The sequence below is a fragment of the Tamandua tetradactyla genome, chromosome 5, assembly GCF_023851605.1.
Source record: "Tamandua tetradactyla isolate mTamTet1 chromosome 5, mTamTet1.pri, whole genome shotgun sequence".
Lineage (NCBI taxonomy): Eukaryota > Metazoa > Chordata > Mammalia > Pilosa > Myrmecophagidae > Tamandua > Tamandua tetradactyla.
The window spans coordinates 68,348,106-68,364,707 of record NC_135331.1 but is presented as its reverse complement, the minus strand read 5'-3'; the positions used below and the strand labels follow the sequence as shown (position 1 = coordinate 68,364,707).

At 36.9% G+C, this 16,602-nt stretch overlaps 1 pseudogene; it reads right to left on the bottom strand.

The window, feature by feature from the left end:
• Positions 1–8,474: 8,474 nt before the first annotated feature.
• On the bottom strand, positions 8,475–9,996 carry LOC143682494 (immunoglobulin-binding protein 1-like; annotated as a pseudogene).
• Between the last annotated feature and the right edge of the window lie 6,606 nt (positions 9,997–16,602).

The window sequence follows — 16,602 nt, the reverse complement described above, 5'->3', positions numbered from 1 at the left end:
GAGGCACACTTATCCACTGTTGGTGGGAATGTCAAATGGTGCATCCACCATAGAAGGCAGTTTGGTGGTTCCTCAAAAAGCTGAATATAGAATTGCCATATGACCCAGCAATACCATTGCTAGGTATCTACTCAGAGGACTTAAGGGCAAAGACACAAACGGACATTTTCACACCAATGTTTATAGCAGCATTATTTACAATTGCAAGGAGATGGAAACAGCCAAAATGTCCATCAACAGATGAGTGGCTAAACAAACTGTGGTATATACATATGATGGAATATTTTGCAGCTTTAAGACAGAATAAACTTATGAAGCATGTAATAACATGGATGGACCTAGAGAACATTATGCTGAGTGAGTCTAGCCAAAAACTAAAGGACAAATACTGTATGGTCCCACTGATGTGAACCGACATTAGAGAATAAACTTGGAATATGTCATTGGTAACAGAGACCATCAGGAGTTAGAAATAGGGTAAGATAATGGGTAATTGGAGCTGAAGAGATACAGACTGTGCAACAAGGACTGAATACAAAAACTCAAAAATGGACAGCACAATACTACCTAATTGTAATGTAATTATGTTAAAACACTGAATGAAGCTGCATCTGAGCTATAGTTTCTTTTGGTATGTTTTTTTCAGTTTTTTTTTTTATATATTTTTTGTATTTTTTATTTTTAGTTTTTTCTCTATATTATCATTTTATTTCTTTTTCTGTTGTCTTGCTATTTCTTTTTCTAAATTGATGAAAATGTACTAAGAAATGATTATCATACATCTATGTGATGATATTAAGAATCACTGATTGCATATGTAGAATGGAATGATTTCTAAATGTTGTGCTAGTTAATTTTTTTTTAATAAATAAAAAAAATTTTAAAAATTAAAAAAAAAACAACAAATAATAAAAAAAAATGGTAGAACCACTGTGGAAGGCTGTTTGGCGGTTCCTCAGGAAGCTAAGTATAGAATTGCCATATGACCCAGGAATACCATTGCTAGGTATCTACTCAGAGGACATGAGGGCAAAGACACAAATGGACATTTGCACACCAATATTTATAGCAGCATTGTTTCCAATTGCCAAGAGACACAAACAGCCCAAATGTCCATCAACAGATGAGTGGCTAAACAAGCTGTAGTACATACATATGATGGAATATTATGCAGCTGTAAGACAGAATAAAGTTATGAAGTATGTAACAACACGGATGGACCTTAAGGACATTATGCTGAGTGAGATTAGCCAGAAACAAAAGGACAAATACTGTATGGTCTCACCGATATGAACTAACATTAATGAATGAACTTGGATAATTTCTGTTAACAACAGAGGTCATCAGGAGATAGAAATAGGGTAGATATTGGATAATTGGGACTGAAGGGGTACAGAGTGTGCAATAGGACTGATTGTAAAAATTCAGAAATGGAGAGCACAACACTACCTATCTGTAATACAATAATGTTAAAACACTGAATGAAGCTGAATGTGAGAATGATAGTGGGAGGAGGCCTGTGTGCACAAATGAAATCACAAGAAAAGATGTATGATACAGAAGGCTGAGATGGTATAATCTAGGAATGCCTAGAATGTATAATGATAGTTACTAAATGTACAAATTTTAAAATGTTTTGTATGAGGAAGAACAAAGGAATGTCAACAATGCAGGGTGTTGAAAATAGATGGTAATTAATATTTTAAAACTTTAACATGTGTGAGACTAAAGCCAAAAAATATTTATTTGGTACACAATTTATATTTTGACTAGTGCATTTCCTAATATAACTTATGTGGACAGCTTAATTAAACACCATAAGTACATGGAACCTTAAGTAGGGCATGAGATTTTGTAGGTTTGTCCATAGTGATGCCTCAATAAATCTTAGAAAGATTTGAACAGTGAATTTCCCCAAGGGGACTATTTACAAAGTCCCCTTGGGGAAAAGGCAAGAAAGGGGGAAAATTCAACTTCCCCAAATGGAGAATTCTTGATATTCTCACAAGCAATGGGGATAACCAAAGCAATAGGCTGAGCGCCCAATCTTGGGGTTTGTTCATATGAAATTTAACCCCGCAAAGGACGGGCTAAACCTACTTAAAATTATGCCTAAGAGTCACCCCCAAGAGAACCTCTTTTGTTGCTCAGATGTAGCCTCTCTCAGCCAACACAACAAGCAAACTCACTGCCCCCCCTTCTATACATGGGACATGACTCCCAGTGGTGTGGACCTTCCTTGCAATATGGGACAGAATTTCTAGAATGAGCTGGGACTCAGCATAAAGGGATTGAGAAAACCTTCTCGACCAAAAGTGGGAAGAGTGAAAAGACATAAAATAAACTGTCAATGGCTGAGAGATTCCAAACAGAGTCAAGAGGTTATCCTGGAGGTTATTCTTATGCATTAAATAGATATCACCTTTTTAGTTAAGGCGTAACAGAGAGGCTGGAGGGAACTGCCTGAAAATGTAGATCTGAGTTCCAGTAGCCATGTTTCTTGAAGATGATTGTATAATGATATAGCTTTCACAGTGTGACTATGTGATTGTGAAAACCTTGTGTCTGATGCTTCTTTTATCTATGGTATGGACAGATGAGTAAAACATGTGGATTAAAAATAAATAATAGGGGAAACAAATGTTAAATTTAGTAGACTGAAATGCTAGTGATCAGTGAAAGAGAGGGGCAAGGGGTATGGTATGTATGAATTTTCTTTTCTATTTTCTTTTTATTTCTTTTTCTGAATTGATGCAAATATTTTAAGAAATGATCATGATGATGAATATACAACTATGTGATTAAAAAGTTTATATTGTATGTTGATTGGTTTTAGTAATAAAAATTAAAAAAAAAAATCATGGAACTGTAGCCCATACCAAACTTTGAAATCTGTTGTATAACTACCTGTTAAAATGCAATTTGAAATTTTATGGCTTTTTTGTATAAATATAATTTTTCACAATAAAAAAGATAACATTTTAAAAACACTCCCTTAATATCCTTATAATTTTTAAGGGTCTGTAGTGATAATTCTTCACTCATTCCTAATATCGATAATTTGTAGTATCTCACTTTTTTCATTAGTCTAGATAGAGATTATTTTAGGCTTTAATAAATTTCTCTATTGTTTGCCTGTTTTCTATTTTTATTGATTTTGATTCCTATCTTTATTATTCCCTTCCCTCTATTTATTTTGGGTTTATTTTACTTATCGTTCCCTAATGTTTTTTGTTGTTGTTTTTTTTTTTTACTTCATATGGAATTTATTTGTAAAATGTCTTATGGCTTTTTTTTTAAAAAATTATTTCAAACTACTTTCAAACTCACAGAACAGTTACAAAAATAATACAAACCCCATACAGAAAATTCCAACATACCTATGACTCCTCCCCTGAGACGTAGATCCTTCAGTTTCAACATTTTGCCATACCACTCTATCTATCTATCTATCTATCTATTATCTATCTATCTATCTATCTATCTATCCATCTATATACCATCTATCAATTTTCTGAACACTTGAGTGTAGGTTGTATATGACATTCTCCTTGAACACTTAATAATACCACATACATTTCCTGAGAATAAGGATATTCACTTACGTAACTTTAAATGCAGTTAGCAAATTCAAGAAATTGCTATAACGTTCACAGTCTATTTCAATTTTTTCATATGTCCCAATAATATCCCTTTGAGCTTTATCTCTTCCCTTTTTAGAGTCCATCCAGGAATCTAATGCCTTAAATTGTCATTGTCTCTTTATTTGCATTTCTGTGCATGTATGGGGGGTGGGGGGGGAACATATGCAGGCATATCTTGGAGATATTGCAGGTTTGGTTACAAATCACTGCAATAAAGTGAATATCACAATAAAACAAATAGCACAATAAATTGAGTCACTTGAATTTTTTGGTTTTCCAATTGTTTAAGTTTGCCAAAGCTGCCAAAGAAAGCAACACACCAGAGATGGATAGGTTTTTAATAAAAGGGGATTTATTTAGTTAAAAATGTATAGTTCTTCAGAAGAAAGGCAGCTAACTTTCAACTGAGATTCTTTCTTCATGGGAAGGCACGGAGATCTTTGCTGGTCTTCTCTTCAGGCCCTGGGTTCCAACAACTTTCCCCTGGGTGATTCCTTTCTGCATCTCCAAAGGCCTGGGCTGAGCTGCAAGTGCTGAGGTGATGTATGCTAAGCTGCTTGGGCTGTGCTATGTTGAGCTCTCTCATTTAAGCATCCAGCCAATTAAATCAAACATCATTCACTGCAGCAGGCATGACCTCTAGCTGACTGCAGACATAATCAATGACAGATAAGATTCACATGCCATTGGCTCATGTCCACAGCAACAGAACCAGGTACCTTCACCTGGCCAAGTTGACACCTGAACCTAACCACCACACCAATGCATATAAAAGTTATGTTTACCTTAACCCCACAAAGGATAGGTCAAGCCTGCTTAAAATTAGGCCTAAGAGTCACCCCCAAGAGAACCTCTTTTGTTGCTCAGATGTGGTCTTTCTCTCCCCAGCCAACACAACAAGCAAACTCACCAACCTCCCCCTGTCTACATGGGACATGACTCCCAGGGGTGTGGACCTTCCTGGCAACGTGGGACAGAAATCCTAGAATGAGCTGAGACTTGGCATCAAGGGATTGAGAAAAACCCTAGAATGAGCTGAGACTCAGCATCAAGGGATTGAGAAAACCTTCTCCACCAAAAGAGGGAAGAGTGAAATGAGACAAAGTGTCAATGGCTGAGAGATTCCAAACAGAGTTGAGAGGTTATCCTGGAGGTTATTCTTACACATTAAGTTGGTATCACCTTGTTATTCAAGATGTAATGGAGAGGCTGGAGGGAACTGCCTGAAAATGTAGAGCTGTGTTCCAGTAGCCATGTTTCTTGAAGATGATTGTATAATGACATAGCTCTCACAATGTGACTGTGTGATTGTGAAAACCTTGTGTCTTATGCTCCTTTTATCCACCTTGTCAACAGACAAGTAGAACATATGGAATAAAAATAAATAATAGGGGGAAACATGTTAAAATAAATTTAGTTTGAAATGCTAGTGATCAATGAAAGGAAGGGGTAAGGAATATGGTATGTATAATTTTTTTTCTGTTGTCTTTTTATTTCTTTTTCTGAATAGAAGCAAATGTTTCAAGAAATGATCATGATGATGAATATGCAACTATGTGATGACATTGTGAATTACTGATTATATATGTAGAATGGAATAATCAAAATAGGAATGTTTGCATTTAGTGTTTTTTTGGTATTTAAAAAAATAAAATAGAATAAAAAAGAATGTATGTTAAGGTTTGACAATAAAAATATTTTAAAAAAAGTTTTGCTTACACAATACTGTTGTTAATTAAGTGTGCAACAGCATTATGTAAATTATGTTAAAGGCAATACATACTTTAATTAAAATGTGACACAGAGACACAAAGTGAGCATATGCTGTTGGAAAAAATGGCATGGATAGATTTGCTTGATTGCTTGATGTAAGTTTGCCAGGAACCTTAAATTTGTAAAAGGAAAAGAAAAAAAGAAATGCAATATCTGTGAAGCACAATAAAATGAGGCATGCCTATATTCAACATAAACTCTCCCATTTCCAATGCTCCCAAGCACACCATTCAGTGGGATTACTCACACTTACAATATTGTAATACCCTCACCACCTTCCATTACTAAAACTTTCCCATTTCCCCATACAGAAATCCTACACCCATTATGCATCAACTCCCCAGCCCTCCTGCTTCTGGCAATCTGCACTCTAGTTTCTGTCTCTATGTGCTCGCATATTCTGTGATATTTTCTTTACATTTACCATCTATAACAATCTCCTTAACTTTGATACCAACTTAACTTCAACAGCATACACAAACTATGTTCCTATACCCCTCCCCCCACCTTTTTGTAGTTCTTGCCACAGTTTACATGTTTATACATTATGAGTTCAAAACCACTGAGTAATCATCACAATTTTTTTTGCAACTAGTTTAAAGATACAACCCATATAACCCTTTATTTGATTTACCATTACATTTTAAGCATGTCTTTTAGATCTTGTAGGAAATAAAAAATGAAGTTACAAACAAAAAATACCATAGTACTAGCATTTAAATGTAACGTTCTTACCTTCACCAGAGTTCTTTTTTCCATGCAACTTCAGTCTATTGTCTATTGTCCTTTCCTTTCAACCTGTAGAACTCTCTTTAGAATCTTTTGTAGGGCCCATCATAAGGGTAATGAACTTCCTCAGCTTTTGTTTATCTAAGAATGTCTCAATCGCTCCCTCATTTTTCAAAGACAGTTTTGCCAGATATAGAATTCTTAGTTGGCAATTTTTTTCTTTCACCACTTCAGTATTTCTTCCCACTGCCAACTTGCCTCTATGGTTTCCAACTAGAAACTGGCATTTAATCTTATTAAAGATCCCTTGTATGTGATGCATTGCTTCTCCTTGCAGGTTCCAGAATTCTCTTTGTTTGAAATTCAACAGTTTGATTATAATATGCTGCCATACGGGTCTATTTGGCAAAAGTCTTGTTTGGAGTTTGTTGGGGGTCTTGGGTGTGTATACTTATGATCTTTTGCTAAATTTAGGGTCATTAATTGCTAAATTTTCAGTCATTATTTCTTTCAATATTCTCTCTGCCCCTTTCTTTCTTCTAGGACTCCCAAAAGTGCATATATTGAAATGTTTTTGTGATGTCCACAGATTACTTAGACTCTGTTCACTTTTCATTCTTTCTTTCTTCTGCTCCTTCAACTAAATGATTCCAATTGTTTTATCTTCAAGTTCATTGATTCTTTCTTCTCCTATTTGCTGTTGAACCCCTCTTGGGAATATTTAATGTCTGTTACTGTGGTCTTCAGCTCTGTTTAGTATCTTTTCATAATTTCCATCTTTCTAATGATGTTTTGTGTTTATCTATTATTTCCCGATTTCTATAGTTCTTTGTCCATTTTTTCTTTTAACTCTTTGAGTATACTTAGGACCATTTTTTTTTAAGTCTTTTTCTGTTCTGTCCCAGGTCTGGACCTCCTCACTGATGGTTCTAATGCTGTAATCTTCATTGCCTGGGTCATTGCTTGCAGTTTCTTTGTATATTTTATAATCTCTTGTTGAAATCTCAACGTTTTCATATTTAAATGCATTATTGCTGGAATTATTACTCTGGAGCATCTGTTCCTTAAGTTTTTATCCAACTGGTGTTATGATAGCTCTTTCCTTGAATGCCAAGAAATATAAAAAAGGGTGGAGGGAATGCTTTTCACAGTCTGCAGATTGAGCTGTGTGAGTGCTGTCCTTTAGAGTTTATCCATACACTGAGTTGGAGAATAGCTCCAGGCTAAAGCATAGGGACCTCCTTAGTCCTTTTATGTGTACCTCTTGTCTTGGGCATGCACACGTAGCTGTAGGATCTCCCTTGTTTACATGAATACAAATACCCCTTCTTCCCTAGGAAACAATTTCCTCATGGTTCTGTGAGGGGAGTATATGGTTAAATCATTTGTAAGCTTGCTCTGTTTGCTTGTCCTCAAGCAGTGGAAAACTACTATACCTCTCTGTGTGTTTGTAAGATGAAAATAGTTTAAGATGTTTGTTTGCTTTGTCTATCTGTGCCATTTGCATATCTGCATGTTTGCATTTGCTTATCTGGAACATATCCTCCTACTCATAGGGAAATTCCTGCTTTGTTCTTAAAATTAAAGATACCTCCTCAAGGCAAACAGGAACCTCCCCCCAGTGTTCAATAGATAGCTTAACTCCAAATGGCCCCTTTACCTGTTAAATATCTAGCCAAAAAAAAAAAAAAAAAACTCAAGGGTTTGGCTCTCTCTGGGTCAGAGACTTCCTTGCTTTCTGACTTTGTGTCATAGGTTTTTTCTTCCTGCGCCGATTCTTCGCTGGACAAAGAATAACTGCCATAGGTGGTGTCACCCACAGTCTTGGGCACTGCACTGTATGTCCTACAGACAGCAATCTCTTGCTCCACACAGCCACGACTTGACTGCTCTCCTAAAGCATTCTGTAGGAGTGCTCTGTTACTTGTTTTTTAGAGCTTCAAGAAAGGTATTTCTGCCAATTCTTGATGGTTGGTCAACGTTTCTGTGGAGGAGGATGGAACCCTGAAGCTTCTCACCCTGCAGTCTTGATGGGGGGGGGGGGCTCCAAAAGAGACTTTATTATCCTTAAAGAGAATTCATACAGCATTGACTATATTAAGCCATTTCAGTGCTCTTTTTTTTTCGGTTAAGAAATTAGGACACCTCATGATAAGGATAATGATGCTGAAACAAAATTTTTGGCTCACCTGGAGGGTACAAATACATGATCATTTGACATTTTATTGAATGCAAAGCAAGATGAAGCATCTTTGCCTTCATTGTACACAAGTGAAGCAAAAGCCTATGGATGGGAAGAACAGTGCAGCTTTCCTTGTTGTGGGAAGGTTAACCCATGTTCTGTCAGTTGTCATCACCCCTAGGATGCACGTCCTTCCAGTCATCCCACCTCCAGGCTCTGTGTAGTGTTTTCTCCTCAGCGTCTTCTTCCTTCTGCTCCTGATCTTCCTGTTGTTGAGCTACTTTTTGGAACTCTGCTGCTATTGTCTTGGCTCTTCCTGATCTGCTAATGCTCCATATTTCCAATGCTGACCATACCAGTCATTCACTGTCATGGTTTCCAGACTTGGATAATCAGCTCCAAGCACCTTGGCTTGGGCCACCTCCAAGTGAGAATGGTTTCACTGGAGGTCTATCCTGGCAAGATGAGCAAGAAGTTGATGTCTCTTTTGAGGAGCCTTTTTCTCTCAGGATCTTTATTGATATAGTGGAAACTCCGTTTACCCAAGAAAGAACCTGAGCCTCAGAAAACTGGTATCAACTTTATTGCCGGCAGGCCCAGAGGGCTCATTGTCCAGTTTGAGTCCCAAATATTCTTGGTTTCTAGATTATATAGGCTGGTTAGCAAGGCGGGAGTCACTATGGGAACAGGCAGTAAACACTGGAAAGGTAAGGAATTTCTTTTGTCTGAGATGGGACCTGTGCAGAGGACCCTGGTTCTGCAGACATGACCTGAGGAAGGGTCTGCGGAGGTGACCAGGGGCAGCATCTCCAGACGTGACTAAGGACAGATAGATGCTGCAGACATTTGATTTTACTCCCTGCTTTTACATACTTTAGAAGTACATAATTTCATACATAAATTCATAAGGCGATATGCATGAATATATATAAATTCATAAAGTTATACAATAACAATATGAAGTGATACACATGAATTCATAAAGTTATACAAAAATACTGAGGTTAAACTTGTAAACTGCCTCATTATCTCCTGATCAATACTCTTAATCTCTTCCAAATGGATTCCAATCCAACTCTGAAGATGAACAAGATAATATTCACAAACATGGTCATTGTCTGCTTGACCACTTTCCACAGAAGACTTCAGTGTAGATAATCTATACTCCACCTCCTTCTTCTGCTTGTATATCACTGTCAGCCTGTCCTTGAGATGCCATGCAACTAAGCTAGGATAAGCCACAGAGTAATTAGCAGGTTACATTTAAGCAAATTGTTCTTGGTTTTGGGCAGCTCAAATTCTGCCACATGATAGTAATGACCTGAGTTAAGGAGTTTAGAAAGTGTTCTGGTGCCTGCTGCAAATGATCAAAATACTTGCTGGGGTTAACTTTTTCATGGCAAGAGCACCTTGAAATGCTGGCATCATTAGGTACTTCAGGTGGATGGAAGCAATGGCTTCCAAATCTTCATTTCAGCGAAACAAATCAAGATGCAATATCATTTCAGCAGCTTTCTCAAGGAGTTCCAGTCCCTTGAACACCTTATCCTGGACTATCCGGAAACCAGGGGGTTCAGTTGCTACTTCTGCTTCTTGCAGAAGTTGTTTTCTGGTTTTGAGCAGTGTGGGGAGACACAGCAGCAGTAACATGTCTCCTGCTGCTGCCATATTGGGAGAGGGAGGTCTAATGATTGCTATCTAGACTTCCAAGATTTTATGAAGGGATCAGATTTATCCTCCCATCTGAAAAAATACCAAAACAAAAATAAAAGAAGCCAAAATACTTTAAGCAATAATTTCCAAGGAATTAAACATTAAATAATGAAGGACAACTATCCCTGAGAGTTAGGAAACAAACTAGGTGAACCCTGTATTTGGCCCTGCCTTGAGGGAGTTTCCAGGGCACAGTATGGCAGGAAGAGAGGGAAAGAACTGAGGCAGATCCCCAGTAGACCCCTTTAGTCGAAAAGATGGAGCTGACAGGAATAGGAGATCAAAACAATTCAGAAGTCAGAATACCACCTCATACAAAGAGCCCTGGGGACCCGAAGACACTCTCCTCAGTATTCAGTAGAGTTTGACCAGTGCATACATATAAGAAAACTCCCTGAGGCCAGAGAAAGAACCAGTGAAAAGACTAGAAGAATAGTATGTGGCACTTGTGCAGGCCTAGGAATAGTGCCTATCCTCACTAGCAAAAATGTGTGATTCATAGGGCATTGGTAGAAGCCTCAGGAAGACGCTGCTCAGAAGTGAGGAGCAGTTAGCTCCAGACTACCCAATAAATAATAAAAGCAAGAGCTGAAAGGATCAAATTGTTTCCTAGTTATTTAATTGCATCTCATTACTCCCAGGGATGAATCTGGCCCTGGCACTGTGGATCAACAATTCCATCCTGACCAAAAGCAGGAAAAGAAGTGTAACTAATAAATTATCAGTGGCAGAAAGAGTTCAAATAGAATCGAGAGGCTACTCTGGAGGTTGCTTTTTTTGCAAGTTTCAGTTAGACCTTGCTACCTATCATAACCTGCCAACCCCCAACCAGGACTATTCCAACCAACCCTAAAGAATGCCTAGGGCAATATGTAAGGTTCCACAAGGGTTCCATGCATGAGTGTAACTTTCCAGAAACCTAGAATCTTCAGATGGGCCCCTGGAATAGATAAGTCCTGAAACCTAGAGGGCCCAGTCTCTCCAGAACACCAGACAGTTCCATCTCCCTACCCCATATTATTGACAGCCCCTTCCAACATGAAAAAATTAGAATGGCCATAGCCCAAACACCCCTAAAGCGAGAGATAGAAAGATCAAAGGTGATGGTAGAATTATACAGAAAAGACAGTATTTAGCAAATGAATATGATTGCTGAATCATTAAATTGATATCTCTTTTGGTCTTCTAGTACCTTAGCACAGCTAGAAGTAAAAACCTAAAATTGTGGAATTGTAACCCATGTCAAACTCTGAAATATGCTCTATAACTAATTGTGGTGTTGTGCTTTAAAACGTATTGGGATTTTTTGTATATATGTTATTTTACACCAAAAAAAAAAAAAAGAAAGAAAGAAAGTTGACTGTGGTGATAAAAAAATGTTTACGCCTTCTTGCCTCCTATATTCTGGAGCACCTGGAAGGAAAAATCTGAGAGGATCATAAGGTAGCCCATGACAAACTCTGGGATCTGTCCTGTAACTTCTTGTTGAAGAGTGCTTTAAAAACTATTGCTTTTTTATTTCTTTGCTTTGTATATATGTTATACTATACATAAAAAATTTTTTTAAAAAATGAAAAGAGCATCAGTGAGGGTTAGAATGACTTTGAGCAGCCTAGTATATGGTTAATTGGAGTTCAGAAAGTAGGAGGGGTGGGCAGAAAACAATGTTTGAGGAAATATGGCCAAAAACTTTCCAAAACTTAATGAAAAGCATAAATCCATGAAAGATCAATGAACTCCAAGCACAAGGAACATAAAGAAAACTACACCAGGCATATCATCAATTGCTCAAAACCAGTCATAAAGAGAAAATCTTAAGCAGCCAGAGAAAAAAGACATGTTACATTCAGAGAAATGATGATAAGAATGACATCAGATTTCTTATAGGCAACAAGGTAAACGATAAGACAATGGAGCAACATCATGAAAGCACTGAAAGGTAAAACCTGTCAATCAACAATTCTCTATCTGGCAAAAATATTTTTGAAAAATAAGGTGAAATAAAGATATTTTCAAACATACAAAAGCTGAAGGAATTTGTCACCAACAGACCTTCAATGCAGGAAAGGTTAAAAGACATGCTTTACGCAGAGGGACAATCATAGCAGATGGAAATCTAGCTGTACACAAAGGAATGAAAAATATCATAAATGGTGGCTATATGGATAAATGCACTCAATTATTTTTCTTATTATTTCAATCTCTTCAAAAGATAACTGACTGTTTAAACAAAAATAATAACAGTGAATTACAGTATTTATAATATATGTAGAAGTAAAATGATTTAAAAAAATAGAATGAAGACCAGGAGGTGAGCTATGTTGTATGAGGTTCTTATACTATGAGTACATACAACACACTTGAAGGAAGACTGAAAAGTAAACCCTTAAGCAATTCCTAAGCCAAGAAAGCAATGAGTTATAATTCATAAGCCAACAACGGAGATTGATGGACTATGAAAAATATTTCGTTAATCCAAAAGAAGACAGGATAAGAGGAAAAGAAGAATAAACAAATGGAACAAATAGAAAGAAATACCGAGATAACAGACTCAAACCTAACCATGTCAATAATGTAAAAGTGATCTAAACCCATACATCTAGTCAAATGTTTTCCAACAAGGGTGCCATGACTGTTCAGTAGGAAAGAATAGTGTCTCCAACACCTGGATATCCACATAAAACAGAATGAAGGTGGACCCTTATTTCACACCATATATAAAAATTAACTCAAACTAGATCAAAGATCTAGTTCACTATAAAACTTTTATAAGAAAAACTAGGGTTAAATATTTAAGACTTTGGATTTGGCAATGGTTTCTTATATATGGTGCTTGTGGTAGTTAGATTCAGTTGTCAACTTGGCCAGGTGAAGGCACCTAGTTCTGTTGCTTTGGCCATGAGCCAATGGTACGTGAACCTCATCTGTTGCTAATTACATCTGCAGTTGGTTAGGAGATGGGCCTGCGGCAATGAAAGACGTTTGACTTAATTGGCTGGTGATTAAATGAGAGAGCACAACGTAGCACAGCCTAAGCAGCTCGGCATTCCTCATCTCAGCACTTGCAGCTCAGCCCAGGCCTTTGGAGATGCTGAAAGAAATCACCCCAGGGAAAGTTGTCAGAACCCAGAGGCCTGGAGAAAAGGCCAGCTGAGACCATCCTGTGCCTTTCCATGTAAGAAAGAACCTCACTGGAAAGTTAGCTGCCTTTCCTCTGAAGAACTAACAAAATAAATCCCCTTTAATTAAAAGCCAATCCATCTCTGGTGTGTTGCACTCCAGCAGCTAGCAAACTAGAACAGTGCTAAAAGTACAAGCAACAAAAGAAAAAATAGATAAACTGGACTTTATCAAAATTAAAAACTTTTGTGCATCCAAGGACACTCTTAAGAGAATGATAAGACACTCCACCAAATGGAAGAAGATATTTGCTGGTCATAGATTGATAAGTGTCTAGTATCCAGAATATATTAAAAAAACTACAACTCAGCAGCAAAAAGACAAACCAATTTAAAAATAGACAAAGGATTTAAATAGACATTTCTTCAAAGATATGCAGATAAAAAATAAGTACATGAAAAGATGCTCAACATAATTAGCATTAGGTAAATGCAAATCAAATCCACAGGGAGATATCACCTCACACCCAATAGAGTGGTAATTTTCTTTAAAATGGATTTTTTTTTCCTAGTGAAGAAAACAAATAAATAAGATCCTTCATACATTGTTGGTAGGAATGAACAATGGTACAATCACTGTGGAAAACAGTTGGCAGTTCCTTAGAAAGTTAAACGGAGATCCACTATATAACTTGGCAATCCCACTTGAAAGTAGGACTTGAAGAGATATGTGTATGCCAATGTTCACAGCAGCATTACGCACAACTGCCAAAAGATGGAAGCAATCCAAGTGTCCATTAGCTGATAATGGATAAACTGTGCTGTATATATGCAATGGAATATTACTCACCCTTGAAAAAAAGAATGAAGTTCTGATAGATGCCATTATGTAGATGAATCTTAAAGATATGATGCTGAGTGATTATTGCCATTAATTTGTACATAATAATTCTGTATTATCCTTTTATTATGCATAGAATATATGGTGATTTCTCTTCTCTCATTTTTTATATTGAACATTTGCATATTCACAGATATAAAAAATATCCTAGTCTTGCTAGGGGTTAAACATTTTTGTTTGTTTTTGTTTTTTTTGAATGGGCAGGCACGGGGAATCGAACCCAGGTCCTCTGGCATGGCAGGAGAGCAGTCTTGCCTGCTGAGCCACCGTGGCCCACCCAGGGTTAAGTGTTTTAATTAATGCTTTCCTCAACTAGCTTTTGACATTGTCTATTTTTACTATTGTTTGTTTTCTATCCTTTGATTTCAGTTTTTTATTATTTGCTTTTTTCTACTTACTCCAGCAAATTACAACCAATAGGCCAAATCCAGCCCACCTCCTGTACTTGTAAATAAAATTTTATTAGGATACAGCCATGCTCATTTATTTACATATTTTCTATGGCTACTTTCAGGCTACGATGGCAGAGTTGAACAGTTGTGAGAGAGACTCTACGTCCCATAAAGCCTGAAATATTAACTATCTGGCTCTTTAGATTTACTTCGTAGATTTACTTTGCTTCTCTTTCAATTGTTTCTTAAGGTAGAACCCTGGCCACTAATTTAAACTATTTCTCCTTTTTGAAATAAATGTGTAATGAAATAATTTTCCTGCTAATTACTATTTTAGTTCTAACCTATAAATTTTGATATACTGTTTTTTTATTATTCAGTGTGATACATTTTCTAATGTCTCTTGTTTTTCCTACTTTGATCTATGAGTTATTTACAAAAGTGCCGTTTATTTCTAAATATTTGAAGTTTTTAAATATATCTTGTTGATTTCTAATTTAATTCCACTGAGGTCAGAAAACATTCTCTGTGTGTGGTAATGATTGCACAGTTACGTGATGATACTTTAGATGGATTGTATGGTGTGTGACTATATCCCAATAAAATTTCATTTCAAAACAAACAAAAAAAAAAAGAAAAGAAAACATTCTCTGGAAATTGGCCCAGCATATCTTAGAAGATGATCCACGTATAGTTTAAAAGAATGTGTATTCTGGGGGAAAAAGTGTATTCTCCAGTTTTGGGGTTCAGTGATCTATAAATGTCAGCTAGGTCAAAGTGGCTGATGATCTTAATAAGGTATTAAGATATGCTACTATGTTCTTAATGATGTTGTGTCTATTGCTCCATAAATTACTAAAAGAGGTGTTTGAAACACCCAATTATGACTGCAGACTTCTCTATTTATTCATTTAGTCCTACCAGTTTTGCTTCTTGTATTTGGAAACTCTGCTATTGGGGATATGTACATTTAAGATAAGACTTCCTGACGATTGGATCTTTTATCATTATGCAATGTCCTTCTTTTGTTTGGTAATACTTTTTCTCTTGAAGTCTACTTTATCTGATATTAGTATAGCTACTCCAGTATTTTAATGTCTACTGTTTGAATGCCATAACATTTTCCCATCCCTTCATTTTCAACCTTCCCGTGCCCTTTTTTTAAAGTGTTTCTTGTAAATGGCATATAGTTGGGTCTTATGATTTTGTTTAGTCTAATAATTGCTGCCTTTTGACTGGAGTGCTCACACCACTTACATTAACATAATTATTAATGGGTTTAAATTTAGGCCTATCATTTTCCTATTTGTTTTCTTTTTGCTCCATAGAATTTTTGTTTCTTTGTTTCTCTTTTCCTGCTTTTGTGAGGGTTAATTTAATACTTTTTAGTGTTTCATTTTAATTTTTATTGGCTTCTTATCTATTGCTCTTTACATTCATTTTAGTTGTTCCAGGGATTATAATATGCATTCTTACCCAAACTCAGTGTATTTAGGGTTAATATCATATCACTTTATGTAAAATCTAAAATCCTTGCAACCTCCCCTTGTGGGAACCAGAGGAAAGAACCAAGGAACAGAAAAGGGGCTCATAACAATTTACTTCCATTTATCTTCCATCTTCTGTGCTACTATCATATCTATTACTTTTATACATGGACTAAACCCCAGAATAATGTTTCATGTGTATGTTTTGCTTTAATCAATCATATAACTTCTCACTCTGCCACAGCATCACCTGCCCTGGGACTGGGGTGGTCAGTAACCCAGCCTGCTGTACCCCAGCTGTACCTGGGGTACCTCTTCCCCATGCAGAATATCTTGGGTGAGGGGACTATGGGCAGAACGGGGGTAGTCAATAAGGGTGAATATATGGCGCTGGTAGTAGCAGCAATGATGGTGGATATTTTACGAATGAAACATTGAAAAAATGACACAAATTTCCAGAGGTGGTTTGTTGGAAAAGAGGAAAGATGGAACCAGAACGTTGGGGTCTGGGGAGGAGCAGGAGGGTAGGAGTGGGTAAGGTTATCTCCTTGTTATTAGTGGCCCCCCTGAGGAAAGGGGAAAGGGGCCTAGAGTGGAAGCAGACAGATTTGGGCAAGTGGCCACCAGAGGAACCTGGGCCTCCTCAACCCCACCTGTATGAA